Source organism: Neofelis nebulosa, chromosome 2, assembly GCF_028018385.1.
Source record: "Neofelis nebulosa isolate mNeoNeb1 chromosome 2, mNeoNeb1.pri, whole genome shotgun sequence".
Lineage (NCBI taxonomy): Eukaryota > Metazoa > Chordata > Mammalia > Carnivora > Felidae > Neofelis > Neofelis nebulosa.
In genome coordinates, this window is record NC_080783.1 from 180803163 (window position 1) to 180819898 (window position 16736).

At 38.5% G+C, this 16736-nt stretch overlaps 1 protein-coding gene and 1 long non-coding RNA gene across 9 annotated transcripts in view; both read right to left on the bottom strand.

Moving 5' to 3' along the window:
- Positions 1 to 16736, bottom strand: part of OSBPL9 (oxysterol binding protein like 9) — a 195920-nt gene that overhangs the window by 101518 nt on the left and 77666 nt on the right. The gene's annotated exons all lie outside the window — the stretch shown is intronic.
- LOC131492578 (uncharacterized) lies at positions 5669 to 6722 on the bottom strand. The gene is made up of 2 exons (XR_009252146.1): positions 6193 to 6722; positions 5669 to 5954 (listed from the first exon to the last, which is right to left on the bottom strand). It is a non-coding gene; the product is annotated as an uncharacterized LOC131492578 (long non-coding RNA).

Genomic DNA, 16736 nt, shown 5'->3' on the forward strand with positions numbered 1-16736 from the left:
ATCAAGCCACAGGTTGGGCTCTGCATTGAGCATAGAGCCTGCTTGGTCTTTTTTTTTTCTCTCTCTCTTTCCCCCGCTGCCCCTCTCCTCCGCTCATACTCTCTTGCTCTAAAATAAAAAATAATAGGGGCGCCTGGGTGGCTCAGTCGGTTGAGCGTCCAACTTCAGCTCAGGTCATGATCTCACGGTCCGTGAGTTCGAGCCCCGCGTCGGGCTCTGGGCTGATGGCTCAGAGCCTGGAGCCTGCTTCCGATTCTGTGTCTCCCTCTCTCTCTGACCCTCCCCCGTTCATGCTCCGTCTCTGTCTCAAAAATAAATAAACGTTAAAAAAAATTAAAAAAAAATAAAATAAAATAAAATAAAAAATAATAAAGAAAAATTAGGATTTGAATTTTCAATCTTAAAGATTTATAATACTGGGCATGGGGTGGGGGGAATGTTAAGAATGTTAAGAATAGGATGGCTTTAGGGTGCCCAGGTGGTTCAGTCAGTTGAGTGTCCATCTTCAGTTTGGATCAATATCTTGTAGTTCATGAGATCAAGCCCGTATTAGGCTCTGTGCTGACAGTGCAGAGCCTGGAGCCTACTTCGGATTTTGTGTCTCCCCCCTCTCTCTGTGACTCCCCTGATAATGTTCTGTCTGTATGTCTCTGTCTCTCTCTCTCAAAAATAAACATTAAAAAAAAATAAGGGGCATCTGGGTGGCTTAGTTGGTTAAGCGTCCAACTTTGTCTCAGGTCATGACAGCTCAGAGCCTGCTTCAGATTCTGTGTTTCCCTCTCTCTCAGCTCCTCCCCTCCTCATTCTCTCTCTCTCTCTCTCTCTCTCTCTCTCTCTCTCTCTCAAAAATAAAAATAAACATTAAAATTAAAAATTTTCTGTGGATAAAATGTTGTCAAACATTGCATGCTACAGAGAAATCCTTTGTGAAAGAGTCAGTTGATGCAGAGTTGATTGATTTATGTTACTTTAAATAAAATGCTTCAAGAGTTTTTTGAAAATAGATGTTATTCCTGCAAACTGTGGGTAGTGAAGCCCTTTAAGACTTAAAAAATATGCAAATATATCCTTAGGGTATAAAGTACAATAGAGGCATCTGCATTATAATCTTACAATATTCCTAGTGAACAACTTTTCTAAAAGCTTCACTCTTTGCGCCCCCCACCCCCACCCTGGTAGCTCTCCAAGGAATTTTGCTCAGGCAGAGAGATACCAATAAGCTACTTCCCTCTTTCTCTATATTTAGCTATAAGCTATTAATACACTATCTTCACCATTCTTTAGGAAAACATATATTTCCAGACCAAGACTGCAGTATAAACTAAGACATTCCATAAGCTTTAATTTTATCTTGTAAAATACAATCTAGATATAGTAAAATGTTATTGATTCAGCCCTCCCCATAATTTAGGACTTGTAACAATTTATACCAAGTCACTATGCTTAAAACAATTCACTAAGTACAAAGGGTAAATAACATTAAAACAAATTCTTAATGATGATCTAACATGCTAAAAAAAACATCAGACAACAATGTTAGCTTAGTTCTAGTGTCTGTACATAAAACTAGAAAAGGGCATTTCTTTCCAGATAGCCTATACTTCAGATTTGCTTCTCCCTGTCCACCATTATCCATCCTGTCCACACTACTAAAACTCAGCTATACATTGTATTTATGGAATTACCTTGATTTCCTCATTTACCTAAAAATGCACATTCCTGAAAGGAAAAGACTCCATTTGATTCATATTCAAAAGTTCTGCAAGATGGCTACAAACCTGTACAGAGAAAACATCGTCAAGAATCAATGCATATACTTCAAATAATTATATTCTACTCATGGTCTTTCCATTAACAAATCAGGACATACCCTGTGCAAGTAAAAGTCAAACATTGCTCCCACATATCTGAGTACTTCTTTTCAAGCTGAAGTCACTGGTCTTGTGACTCTTTTTAAATGAAGATTGTTTTCTCAGAAATCTGAAGCTCCAAAGCTTCCTTCAGTGGGATAACTTCACATATTTTCCCTTAACAACTGCACTTAACCCTGATACATTCCAAAATTACACTTTCATCCAATAAAATAAAATTCAGGGCATACATGTCCATAGCAGTAGGCACTGGTGACAGAGCAGTGAAAAAGACACACCTCAAAGGATGGTGCCACCATTGTCCCATTACTCTGTCAGAAAGCTGGGGATAATTCTGAACTTCTTTTTCCTTACCCTCTAACATGCAGTTAGTCACCAAATTCTGTCATACATCTTTTGCGTTTATCCCCTCTGGGGATATTTCACAAAGGCCTCTATTCAAGCCCTCATCACCTTTCATCAAAGCCTCTGCAGTAAGCTCCAAACTGGGCACCCTGACTCCAATCTCACTTCTCCCCAGAGCATCCTGCAAACAGCTCCCAGTGTTTTTTCAAAGCCATATATGTGATAATGACATTTCCCTGGTTAAAATACCAATGCCTCTCACTAATTTATAGAGACAATATTTTGATTTATCATTCTGATACATGACACTTTTTTTTTAAGTAATCTCTAGCCCCAACATGGGGCTAGAACTCACAACCCTGAGATCAAGAGTCACATGCTCCACTGACTGAGCCAGCCAGGTGCCCCCATGAGACGTTTGATGATCTATTTTAATTCCAGACTGAACTCATATCTCCTTCCCCTCAATTGCCATCTATTCTAAAACATGCTACATTCCTTACATTTCTCAAACAAGTTATCCTTTTTTATACTTCCAAGCTTTTGTACATATTTTCCCTGGACCTGGAATGTGTTTCTCCTTTCTCTGAAGTTTGGTAAAAGTTCTTTTTTTTTTTTTCTTTTTGGCTTCTAAGCTCTTCCTATCCCATCTTTTCATCCTTCAAAATCTGCATCAAAATAGTCTCTTCTGTGATGCTTCACTGACTCCACTAGTTCTCTTTTCTACCATTCCATATGCTCTATCACATTTACATTATACTATAATTATTGTTCTAAACTGTGTACCCTGGATAAATGATTTAGCATTCTATGCCTCAGTTTCCTCATAGTGGTCTCTCAGCATTAAAAAGGTTAAATGCGAAAATGCACGTAAACCTTTGGTACAGAACCTGTACCCAGCTGCTATCCTCATCATTGCCTTTCTAATAAACATTCCCAGTAGTCATTCTGGCTTCTCAATTTAATAACTGAGAGCTCCCTGAATCAGCAAGGAATGAGCGCTGCATCCTGGTATTATGCTCAGTGTGTGGCATTTTCAAGAACCTAATTTGGGTTACCTCTAGCCCAAACCCTAGGCTACAAAATAGAGAAAAGAGAATCCCAGAAACAGCAGTATGACCATCAGCAAAATGAGGCAAAATAGAAAATAACAATAGCAACAGCCACTAATTTTTGAGCCTGCTATTTGCCAGACATCATGTTGAGTATTTATATGCATTTTCTCTAATCTCACAACAATTCTGAAGGTTTATACTGCCCTCCTCATTTTGCTGGTGACCTCCTGCTCCACATTAGGCTTCTTAGGTAGCAGGACTTCCTCTGCAAAGGAGAAATAAACATGAGAACAAGTGGGATGCTCCCTTGCTTGACTATTAAGAGAACTCTGCACTCAGAACAAGAATAAAATTAAATATTTGACTATCTACCCTTTAAGTCCTTAAAGGGAATATTCCTGGCCCTTTCTCTGGCCAGTTTTCCAGGCCTCCCTCACACCTGGAAACAGATTACTCACCTCATGCTTCATGCCATGACTCACACCACTGTCTTCTGACCAGTGTCCCTGTTCCCTTGCACTTGCTGGGCCCCTGCCCAGTGACAATGATACACTAAGTACAGGAGAAACTCTGACAATCAAACCACCTGATAGTATGAAAACATTAACTACTATCAGAGTTAGGAAGTATGCTGTATTGAGGAAGAGAAAACAGCAGTGAAGCTAGAGCTGCAAAGAGGCTACGGCATGGTGAAAAGAGAAGTCAATGTGGCTAAGAGTAACAGAGAGGAAAGGCATGAACAAGCAGCACTATGTAATGAAAATAGCATGTATTTGAATCCAGACTCGGCCACTTCTTATACATGTTACCTTGGATAAAAAGTCCTTCCAAGTCTGTTTCCGTATATATAAAATGATAATAAAAATATCATAAGCATGTACATAGGAGGATTACAGTGCCTAGCACATTATCTGCAACCTCAGATGAAGTGTTTATTTCCTCTCCACTTCCTTCTTTTATCCATCTGAGGGTCACTTCTAAAATATAATCACCTTGGGGTGCCTGGGTGACTCCATCGGTTAAGCATCTGACTTCAGCTCAGGTCATGATCTCATTCATGGTTTCTGAGTTTGAGCCCCGCATTAGGTTCTGTGCTCACAGCTCAGAGCCTAGAGCCGCTTTGGATTCTGTCTCTCTCTCTCTCTCTCTCTCTCTCTGCCCTTCCCCCACTTGTGCTCTGTCTCTGTCTCTCAAAAATAAATAAATAAATGTAAAAAAAATTTGAAATATAATCACCTTAACCAGAAAAGGTATCCAATCATCCTTCCCAATATTTATTTTTTTTTTTTAATTTTTTTTTCAACATTTTTTATTTATTTTTGGGACAGAGAGAGACAGAGCATGAACGGGGGAGGGACAGAGAGAGAGGGAGACACAGAATCGGAAACAGGCTCCAGGCTCCGAGCCATCAGCCCAGAGCCTGATGCGGGGCTCGAACTCACGGACCGCGAGATCGTGACCTGGCTGAAGTCGGACGCTTAACCGACTGCGCCACCCAGGCGCCCCAATCCTTCCCAATATTTAAAAAAACACAAAAAAACTCATTGATATCTGTTCACCACTTGACTTAAATCACCCACATGCAAGGGCTCAGCTCAATTCTCTCTCATATGATACTCTGATTCCTTCTATTAGTCACCCAAAACAGATGTCCTCATTAAAGCTGGCAACCCAGCAAAAATGCAGCTTCTTTACAGTTTTCTGAATTCTAATTATTTTTTCTGGGATATTAGTCAAACTCTTTTAGGTATCCCAAATTTAATATTAAGAAACTCTTAATATCCAAATTTAATATTAAGAAAATGCAATGATGAACTACAACTTCAATTTATATGCTGGACTGTTATGCATGGAGTACATTGATTAAAGCATCATAATCATGAGAATGAATGTTCATAAACTGCATGTGGAGTTAATTAAGGAGGTTGAAAAGACAAAGATGACCTTGGCAGAATGAGCATTTTCTTAGAATTCATCAGCTAGTTAGTTATCTAAAAGTAAAACAAGTGCAGTCCAGGCATTACCAGAATACAGAGCTTAACTGAGGGATATTTAACCTGGAATCAGAGAACTATATGAAACTGCACCCAGAAAACCTCCTCTATAATGATTTTCAAAATGTGAGATCCTTGAGGATAAGCACTTTGCTTTGCTCACTACTTTATACTCAGAAACTAGCCTAGTGCCTAGCATACAATAAGCACTCAAATATTTGTTGACCATAAAAATGAACGAATACATGAATAGAGGAAAGAAATAAATTTAAATACTGGTATTTTCTCAAAACAGTGCCCAGGAGCTGCCTGCAGCAGAGCTCTAAGCCTTCCCATCCCTCTTATTTCAACCAGAGCAGCTCTACTTTTTTCTATCTCCCATTTAGGCTTTTATTTAAAAAAAAAAAATTTTTTTTAATGTTTATTTTATTATTTTTGAGACAGAGAGACAGAGCATGAACGGGGGAGGGACAGAGAGAGAGGGAGACACAGAATCGGAAGCAGGCTCCAGGCTCTGAGCCATCAGCCCAGAGCCCGACGCGGGGCTCGAACTCACGGACCGCGAGATCGTGACCTGAGCCGAAGTCGGACGCTTAACCGACTGAGCCACCCAGGTGCCCCCAATTTAGGCTTTTAAACAAGATTGCATTTGTAAAATGCTTTCATTAAAAGTTTGAAAACCGGGGCGCCTGGGTGGCGCAGTCGGTTAAGCGTCCGACTTCAGCCAGGTCACGATCTCGCGGTCCGTGAGTTCGAGCCCCGCGTCAGGCTCTGGGCTGATGGCTCAGAGCCTGGAGCCAGTTTCCGATTCTGTGTCTCCCTCTCTCTCTGGCCCTCCCCCGTTCATGCTATGTCTCTCTCTGTCCCAAAAATAAAAAAATAAAAAAAAAAACGTTGGAAAAAAAAAAAGTTTGAAAACCATGGGACATCTATCATTATCACTCCCTTCCTTGAACTATTAACTTACAAGTACATAAAATTTAATGTGTAATTGTCCCTCAAATTACTGTTGAGTTCCCCAAATTTCTTGAGGTATGACATTACATTTTATATAATCAGTATTTGCTTATTCAACTTTCATATAATCTACACTTTCTTATAGACCAACTCTTCAGAGGAAAATCTGAATTTTCTCATATCAAGCAACAAATGGACATTTTGTGCCACTACTATGTGCAAAGTCTGCCATGCAACAATTTAATTCTTGCAGCATCACGATCTCCACTTGAAGAGCAATGCTCATGCAACCACGTTAATATATTTGGCATTCTAGTCTACCCTTCTTTTAATTAGAAGAAAAATAGAAAAATTAAGTGTCAATAGGAATGATAATAAAATTTTATAAACATAATAAAATTGAGTAATCATTGGGCATGCTGAAAGCAGTAAATTTTTATCATCAGTGGAACACTTTTTAGACTTTGGCAATAAGACTTTGGTCTACTGCCTATATGGCTATTTTTTTTTTTTTTTAATTTTTTTTTTTTTTTCAACGTTTTTTTATTTATTTTTGGGACAGAGAGAGACATAGCATGAACGGGGGAGGGGCAGAGAGAGAGGGAGACACAGAATCGGAAACAGGCTCCAGGCTCTGAGCCATCAGCCCAGAGCCTGACGCGGGGCTCGAACTCACGGACCGCGAGATCGTGACCTGGCTGAAGTCGGACGCTTAACCGACTGCGCCACCCAGGCGCCCCTATATGGCTATTTTTGAAGAAAAGGAAATAAAATGTACAAATACATCTTATGAATAAATACTATGTCTAAGAGGCAAGGTGTCATTACAGACTCTGTAGTAAGTGGTAGGAATATATCCCCCTTCTACCCTGCAAATCTTTGTGCAACTCACATGGTTTACTTTCATGCAGATTTTCAAGTACACATTATGTACTAAAGTAAGGAAATGATTTCCTTTACATGTCTTTATATACTCTTCACACTAACACCTTACCAAGTCATGTTCCAAACTGGGTAAAAAAGATGACTTAATGTCTATTAGCAATTTCTCAGACAGTAGGGTTAATGAATGAACCTGTTTTCTATTCTCTTTCAAAAAGAATATGAGAAAAAGATGAGCACAGCACCAACAACAAAATGGACAAAGGAATTAATGAGTTACCAAACAAGAAATAAACACATTAAAAAACACTTTTGAGAAGGGCCACTGGGTTGGTATTCTTTTAAAATGATATTACCAGGGGGGGGGGCCTGGGTGGCTCAGTCGGTTGGGTGTCTGACTTGGGCTCAGGTCATGATCTCAAAGTTTGTGGGTTCAAGCTCCACATCAGGCTGTGCTGACAGCTCAGAGCCTGGAGACTGCTTCAAATTCTGTGTCTCCTCCTGTTTCTGCCCCTCCCATGCTCATGCTCTCTCTGTGTCTCACAATAATAAATAAACATTAAAAAAATTTTTTTAAATAAAAATTTTTAAAAATGATAATACCAAGGGTCCCTGGGTGGCACAGTCAGTTGAGCGTCTGACTTCAGCTCAGGTCATGATTTCACAGTTTGTCAGTTCGAGGACCACATCAGGCTCTGTGCTGAATGCATGGAGGCTGTTTGATATTCTGTATCCCTCGTTCTCTGCCCCTCCCCCGCTTGCTCTTTACCTCTCTTTCAAAATAAATAAAAATAAACTTTAAAAAAATTATCAAAACAAAGAATTATGTTGATTTACTACCTTTACACAAAGCCTTAAATTGTTATTTATTTGGTTTCAAGGAGAGGTTATCATGTACATATCAAAAATATATAACTACAAAGGGAAATTTTTTAAAAAGTCATTAATGAACACAAGATAATGGAACCTGTTTACTAATAATAAGAAGGCTGAGATGATTTTTTTTTGAGAGAGAAAGAGAGCACACACATGATTCAATCTCACAACAGTGAGAGATCATGATCTGAGCTGAAGTCAAGAGTGGACACTTAACCATCTGAGTCACCCAGGCACCCTTCAGATGATTATTTTCTTTAATGTTTATTTATTTTTGAGAGCGAGAGCACAGGTGAGCAGGGGAGAGGCAAAGACAGAGGGGAGACAGAGGATCCCAAGTGACGCACTCTCCCCACTGCCAACCCCCACCCCACTGCCCTTTCGCTGATGACAGCAGAGAGCCCCATGCAGGGCTCGAACTCCAGAACTGTGAGATCGTGACCTGAGCTGAAGTCAGAGGCCTAACCAACTGAGCCACCCAGGCACCCCAAGATGATTATTTTTAAGCAGAAGACACTTAAGCCTGCAACCAAGGTTACTCTGATGATGTACTGTCTGTTCTTCTAAATGATTAATGATGAGGATGTATCATGCTGCATTGATTAATGTTAATGCAGTAGGGGCAATGATGCCCTAATACACTTGATCAATATAGCTCTCCTGAATTAAACACTTTCTTTCACCACTGGGCTGATTTGTAGTAATTCTGCAAGCTTTAATGGACTGAGTTGAAAAGGTCAGCTATCAGCCCAAGCACAGATGACTTCCACTAAGATACAATTCCTGAAGATTCTTCTAATTTAGACATTTTTTATGTCTAAAAAATGTATTTGGTCTTATGCAACTTGCATTGCTTTAAAAATACATAAATTTGCAAACCAATTTCATACTTGAAATAATTTTGGAGAACATACTGCCTAAATGAGGTCTTCAGTAAAGTCTTTGAAAGTAAAGGATTTTATGAAGACCTAATCACATCTAATTTTCATCTTTAAAAAATTTAGATTTTTCACACACCAGGTTTGCTTAAGGCAAAACAAACACCCTTAGTATGTAGGTTAGGACACAGTAAGAGACAATCTAAGAACAAAGCCAAGTCACTTGACTCTTTGTGTCTCATTTCACTCATATATAAATTGGAGATATTCCATCTAATGTGTAGGGCTGTTAGGAGAGTAAACTGGAATAACATGTAAAACCACAGAATCCAGACCAATGGCTCTCAAACTTCAGGGTGCATCAGAATCACTACACAGGGCCCATTCCCAGAGTTTCTGATTCAGCAAGTCTGGGGTCAGGCCAGAGATTATGTTTCTTACATGTTCCCAGGTGATGCTAATCTTGCTGGTCTGGTAGCACACTTCAAGAACTAGAGAGACCTTATCTAGAGAGACCTGAGCGCTAATCTACCTGTCCTGGACTCTTAGCTTCTCTAAAACTCAGCTTCCTAACTCTAAAACTATGTTTGTTGTTGTGGAGTTTAGGAACTATGGAAGTAATGTACAGTGCCTGTTGAACACTGTGCCTGGTTCATGATAATAATATCCTAGATATTTAGTTCTAGTAATAGTGGTACTTGTTACCACCATCACTGCTATACTATTTCTACTAAATAATGGAACATATAGAACATTAACATCACAAAAATTTTTAATTGCATTAAACTGCACTGTAAATTAAAAGTTCCTTATATTTTACATTAATTCCTTTCCTGATAAAATTATAAAAATTAATTATAAACTAGTTACAAATCTCTACAATAACTTTTTTGTAGCAGTTAAGAGAACAGATCTAGAGCACAACTGTTTGTGTTCAAATAACAGTTCTGCCTTACAAAACCTATGTGTCTGTGGCCCTCAGTTTCTTTATCTGTAAAATAAAAACAGTATTAGTACCTAAGGTCATGAGAACTGAGTTAAAGGAAGTAAACTCTGAACAGTGTTGGCATAAAATAAACATCCAATAAATGTAGCTATCATTATTATTATCCCAAAACGCTAACAGTAACATTGTAAATCATTACATATATATGTCATTATATATGTCATTATATATCATTATATTATATACCATTATATATATGCACATATATATACACATGTATATATATACATATACATATTAAAGCATTAAATAATGGGAATGCAAGCTGGTGCAGCCACTCTGGAAAATAGTATGGAGGTTCCTCGAAAAGCTCAAAATAGAACTGCCCTATGACCCAGCAATTGCACTACTAGGCATTTATCCATGGGATACAGGTGTGCTGTTTCAGAGGGACACGTGCACCCCAATGTTTATAGCAGCATTATCAACAATAGCCAAAGTATGGAAAGAGCCCAAATGTCCCTCGATGGATGAATGGATAAAGAATATGTGATATATATATATATATATATATATATATATATATATATATACATACATACATACATACATACTGTGGAGTATTATTCGGCAAGCAAAAAGAATGAAATCTTGCCATTTGCAACTACGTGGATGGAACTGGAGGGTATTATGTTAAGTGAAATTAGAGAAAGACAAAAATCATATGACTTCACTCATGAGGATTTTAAGAGACAGAACAGATGAACATAGGGAAGGGAAACAAAAATAATATAAAAACAGGGAGGGGGACAAAATAGAAGAGACTCATAAATATGGAGAATAAACAGAGGGTTACTGGAGGGGGTGTGGGAGGGGGGATGGGCTAAATGGGTAAGAGGCACTAGGATTCAACTCCTGAAATCATTGTTGCACTATATGCTAATTTGGATGTAAATTTAAAAAAAATAAAAATTAAAAAAAACCTCAACATAAATAAAGAAAAAAAAAAACCTCACCTAAGATGGAATATATAATCTGAATATTCCAATAACTATTAAAAGAATTGAATTCATAGTTTGTCTTAAAAAAAAAAGCATTAAATACACTCAATGTTATTTGAAGGTAAAATTTAAATAACTGGGTATTTTTCTAATTATTAGTGTGAACTACAGACTATCTAGTCTTCTATTATTAGGTTGAGTCATATGAACTGCTGACATGCAACTAATAAATACAGTACTAGCATAGGTTCAGAGTAATAGCTTTCATCCCAATCTCTCTGATCATTCTTTCGAGCCTATTGATGGTTCCACTCTAGTGTGCTCCCAGGTTTGGTCCTCAGCTCTCTCCTTTTTTAAGTTTATTTTTATTTATTAAGAGACAGATAGAGAGCAAGCAGGGGAGGAGCAGAAATAAAGAGACAGAATCCCAAGCAGGCTCTGTGTTGTCAGGGCAGAGTCTGATGCAGTGCTCAAACTCACGAACCGTGAGATCATGACCTGAGCTGAAGTCAAGAGTTGGACGCTTAACCAACTGAGCCACCCAGGTGCCCCCTCAGCTTTCTTCTCCTTCAGATCTCCCAGAAGGTTCCTAACGACTATTCTATGGTTTTAATCGGAGACTGAAAATACAGAGAGGTTTTATCTAGCCACAGATGCATTTCATTGGCCTACATAGTTTGTTGTTATTGTTTAATTTGGAGATCTAACACACACATACGCAAACTCCTACCCACACACACACAAAAATTGGATTCTGGCTTCTCTTGAAAAACTGGACAATCTGGCAACACTGGACAAGCATTAGCAAAAGCCTACAACTGTCTGGAATAGCAACTAACTTCCAACAGGGCATGAGTTTTCCAAATTGCTAAAGTCTTCAGTTAGCTTTACTCTTCACTCATTTATTTATCTGCCTAGCTATTAGGCATTCAATTTTTCAGCTGCTAGTTCTACTTACTAGCAATGTGCTGATAAGCACCAATCTCCATCTTCAGCCCAGACTCAGATCCAGTTGCCATCCCCATCTATACCTATGTGTCCCACAGACATAAGTCCCTTACCATCTCTGTTCCCCTAGTTTCTCTACCTCAGATGTTGACAAATCCAAACAGTATGCTAAGCCAAGAATGTCACCTTTACTACAATCATTTTCTCACTTCCCATTTCCTAGCAGTCACCAGTTTCTACAGATGCACCCCTAAAAATCTCAAATCTATTTCCTCTTCTCCTTCCCCATTACTACTGCTTTCCCATTCAGGCGCTTATCAACAATCACAGCTACTCATCTAAAGCCCATGTCTCACTCTGTCTCTTCTCTGCTTAAAACTCTGCTTCACTGGTTCTTCACTGACCTCAGGATAAAATATAACCTCTTTATTTTAGATGTAAGCTTCTGCCTATATCTACAGCCTCATCTTCCCATTGTTCTAACAGTACCAACCTTCATAGTTCTCTGAACACAGTGGCAGCATCATATTTCCATACCTCTGTACATGCTACAACATCCCTCAGCCTAACAAACTTGTCCAATCTTCAGAACTGCCACGGAGAGAAGGTAAGGAGGAAGTGGAAGGAAGCAGCGTCTGGTTACAGGAACCTTTTAATTTTTACATTAAATACTTTATTATAAAAATAATTACTTGGTAACAAAAAACCCTGCTCTTCTGTGAAACACTGAGTGACTGCCTTTTTTGTCTCTTCATTATTTCAGTGTCTTATACATATTTCTACCTCTACAGCATATTTCATATTACATTACAATTACTTCTTTTTTTTTTTTTTTTTTTTTTTTCAACATTTTTTATTTATTTTTGGGACAGAGAGAGACAGAGCATGAACGGGGGAGGGACAGAGAGAGAGGGAGACACAGAATGGGAAACAGGCTCCAGGCTCCGAGCCATCAGCCCAGAGCCTGACGCGGGGCTCGAACTCACGGACCGCGAGATCGTGACCTGGCTGAAGTCGGACGCTTAACCGACTGCGCCACCCAGGCGCCCCTACAATTACTTCTTTACAAACTCCTTGACATCATGGCCCAAGTCTTATTTACCAGTATATTCTCAATTCTAAAAACAGGGAGTTACACATACTATATACACAATTAATGTTTGAATTCAACAGCCAGTCTATACCAAAACTACTTTCCATCCACTGTCTATGAGAGAATCTATATGCAAACAAGTTTGGCTGACTGATAGGAAAGGGAATCATTTTTTGCCCTTGTTCAAAAGAAAAAAGAGCCACCTTGTAAAGATAAATTGGCAACTATTTTTAATCTCTGACAAAGGACAGAATGAAGTTGTGGTTTTTAAACCTTTTTAAAGCTCTAACATGCTAGAACTGTAATTTCAATGATTACCTAAAGAAAAAAAAAACATAATAGAGTATTTCTTCTTCAAATCCAAAGTTAATTTAAATTGGCTTTGTTTTGATAATTTTATGGCATCTCTTAAAAATTGGAGACATTCTGAAATAATAAGTTACCAGAACTGGGAGTCATTGTAATAACAAGTAATCTATTGTTTTGGGGGAAAAAAATTTTTTTTGGTACCAATCCTCTTTATTATAAATAAATGATGTTTCAGAATATAGGATGTGGACGGCAGCTAGAGATTTAAACCATAGTGAAAATGAAGGTGATAGGTAACAACCTACCTATGTATATTTCCATACTCTTGACTTTCTTTCTTGTTATTATGGACGAACTATCTGTGCTCTTAGAGAAAGGCAATGCCTCAGCTCTGTATTAGATCCCATCCTCTCTTGTGTTCTCAATAACACTCATCCAACAACTCTCCCCTTTCTCTCTTGCATCAATTTTTCCCCTTTTACTGAATCACTGCTACCAGTATAAAAACATGCTATTATTTCTCTTATCAAAAAAATTTTTTATTCTCATTGTCCTCTCCAGCTACTGCTGTAGTTCAGTAATTTCAGCAGAATGTGAAAGCACTGTCTATACTTCCGTCTTACAATTGTTCTTCTCAAGGTTATCAGTGAATTCCTAATTGTTAGAAATCCTCTGATCACTTCATATCCCTCAACTTACTTGATCTATCAGGAGCATCTGACACAGTTGCTGATACCTCTGCTCTCCTCTTTTAGAACACTGTCTCTTGGCTTTCAGGGTACTACATTCACCTGGTTTTCCTCCTTCTTTTTCATTGCTTCTTTTTAATCTCTTTTGCTAGTTCTACCTAAGCTCTGTGCCCTATAAGTAAAGGTTGGACTCCTAAGTTCTTGTGGCTCTAAATACCATCTTTATGCTAATGACTTCCAAATTTACTTCTTCAGCATGAACTCCTCTCCTGAACTCCACACTTCAAGTGCCTACTTGACATCTCCATCTGGATGTCTGATAGGCATCTAGAACTTGTTTATAAACATGTCCAAGGCTAATAAGCTCCTGATGCCCACATCCTCTCTCTAAACTAGTTCCTCTCGCAATCTTCCTCACCCCAGTTAATGGCATCTCCATTCTTGTGGCAAGTCAAAAAATCTTGGTGTCAACCTAGACTCCTTTATCTCACGTGCTGTAGTTTAACCTTTAAAATATAGTTATCATATGACAATTACTTAACAATATAAAAGGAACAAACTACCAGTACATGGAACAACATGGATGAATATTTAAAACATTATGTGGGGCACCTGGGTGGCTCAGTCAGTTAAGCGTCTGACTCTGGATTTCGGCTCAGGTCATGATCTCATGGTTCGTGAGTTTGAGCCCTACATTGAGCTCCCTGCTGCCAGTGTGGAACCTGCCTGGGATCCTCTCTCCCTCTGTCTGTGCCCCTGCCCCTGTTTATATATTAAACATAAACGTATTTATGTAAATTTATAAATAAAATAAAACTTAAAAAACAAAAACAAAAACATTGTGCTGAGCTAAAATAAAACCAGACAAAAGAGAGGACATAATGTGTGATTCCATTTGTGTGAAACTCTCCAAAAGAAAAATCTATAATGATAGAAAGTAGATCAGTGGTTGCCCGGGGCCAGTGGCTGAAAGTGGAGACTGAAAGAAAAAAGGAAATCTTTTGGATGACAAAAATGTTCAATATCTTGATTGTGGAAGCAGTTATGAGTAATAAATTTGTCAATACTCACTGAACTTCATAATGTGTACATTTTATCATATATTAATTATACCTCTATAAAGATTAAACATACATACATAATTCAACTGTTTCTCACTGCCTTCCTACCCCCTGAGTTACCATGTGGGAGCTATATCACCTCTCTGGATGACAATAGCCTAACTAGTTTCCCTGCTTCTGTCCTTGCCTCCTGCATTTTATTCTCAACACAGTGGCCACACTGATACTGTTAAAAATTACATCATGTGACTCTTCTCAAAACCCTCTAACGGCTTCTCAGTAAAATTCAGCATCCTTACTCTGACATATGAGGCCTCACATGACCAGCTTCTCTGTTACCTCATAGATCTCATTTCCCACTACCCTCCCCCATGATTACTTGCACTCCAATCAGAGGTGGCCTCCCTGCTGCTCCTGAAATATAGCAGGCACACTCTTTTGCACTTCTTATTCCCTCTGCCTAGGCATGATGTACTCCCTATTACCAACCCCAATAAGGCCTTAAAGCTTGTTTCCTCACTTCCTTCAGGTCTTTCACCAAAGGGCACTGTCTCAATGAGTCTTTCCCTGGCCACTCTCAAATTTCAGCACCTCTGTCCCCACATACACAACCTCACTTGTATTTCATTTTCTCCTTTCCTGCTTTATTTTTTTCTCCCCAGGCCTTAGCACTGTTTTATTTATTTGTATTTTACTAATATATATGTTACTTATATCTTATTGGCTTTCTCCTCTACCAGAATGGATGACCCAAAAGGAATTTCATCTGTTTTGTTCACTACTGTAACCCCAGATCTTAAAATGGATGTTGAATAAATGAATGTATCTCAACAAATTCTAGCTTTCCCTTTAATAGCTGATAGTAAGTAAAATTTACTTTATAGATGCATCAACTGATACTTTATTTGCTTTAAAAAATTCTGGTAAATTAAATAAAAACTTCAACACACTTAAACATATACAAATATATATCAGCCAAACTTGTTTTCAATTCTAATCAAGAATACAGAATCTATCAGGGGCGCCTAGGTGGCTTAGGCAGTTAAGCATCCAACTTCTGCTTAGGTCATGATCTCATGGCCCATGAGTCCAAGCCCTGCATCAGGCTCTGTGCTGACAGCTCAGAGCCTGCTTCAGATTCTGTGTCTCCATCTCTCTCTGCCCTTCCCCATCTCCCTCTCTCTCTCTCTCTCTCTCTCTCTCTCAAAAATAAACATTAAAAAAATTAAAAAAAAAAAAAAAGAATACAGAATCTATCAGACATTAAGAACTTTTTATCAAATTTTCAGAGAATTTCTTCTGAGTAAGGATCTATGTGAAATAACTCTCATTACTGCCAAGAATATATAGAATATAGAGTCCTGCTGAGTTCTTTACAAAAGCCAGATAATCTCATGTTGCCTGAAGCTCCCATTACTATTACAGTAGAGAAAACTAATCAGTTTGACAGTCCCAGAGCTAAGAATTCATTTTTTAAAAAATTTTTAACGTTTATTTATTTTTGAGACAGAGAGAGACAGAGCATGAACGGGGGAGGGTCAGAGAGAGGGAGACACAGAATCTGAAACAGGCTCCAGGCTCTGAGCTGTCAGCACAGAGCCTGACGCGAGGCTTGAACTCACTGACCGTGAGATCATGACCTGAGCCGAAGTCGGCCGCTTAACCAACTGAGCCACCCAGGCGCCCCAGAATTCATTTTAAAAATACATGTAACTCTTACTTACACTTGTCATTTATATCAATAAAAGAATTAAAGGAATTGCTTATTTTATAAGCAAACCACAGAAATATGGGACTATCAAACATAAATAATTTAAAAGTTAGAAGGTAC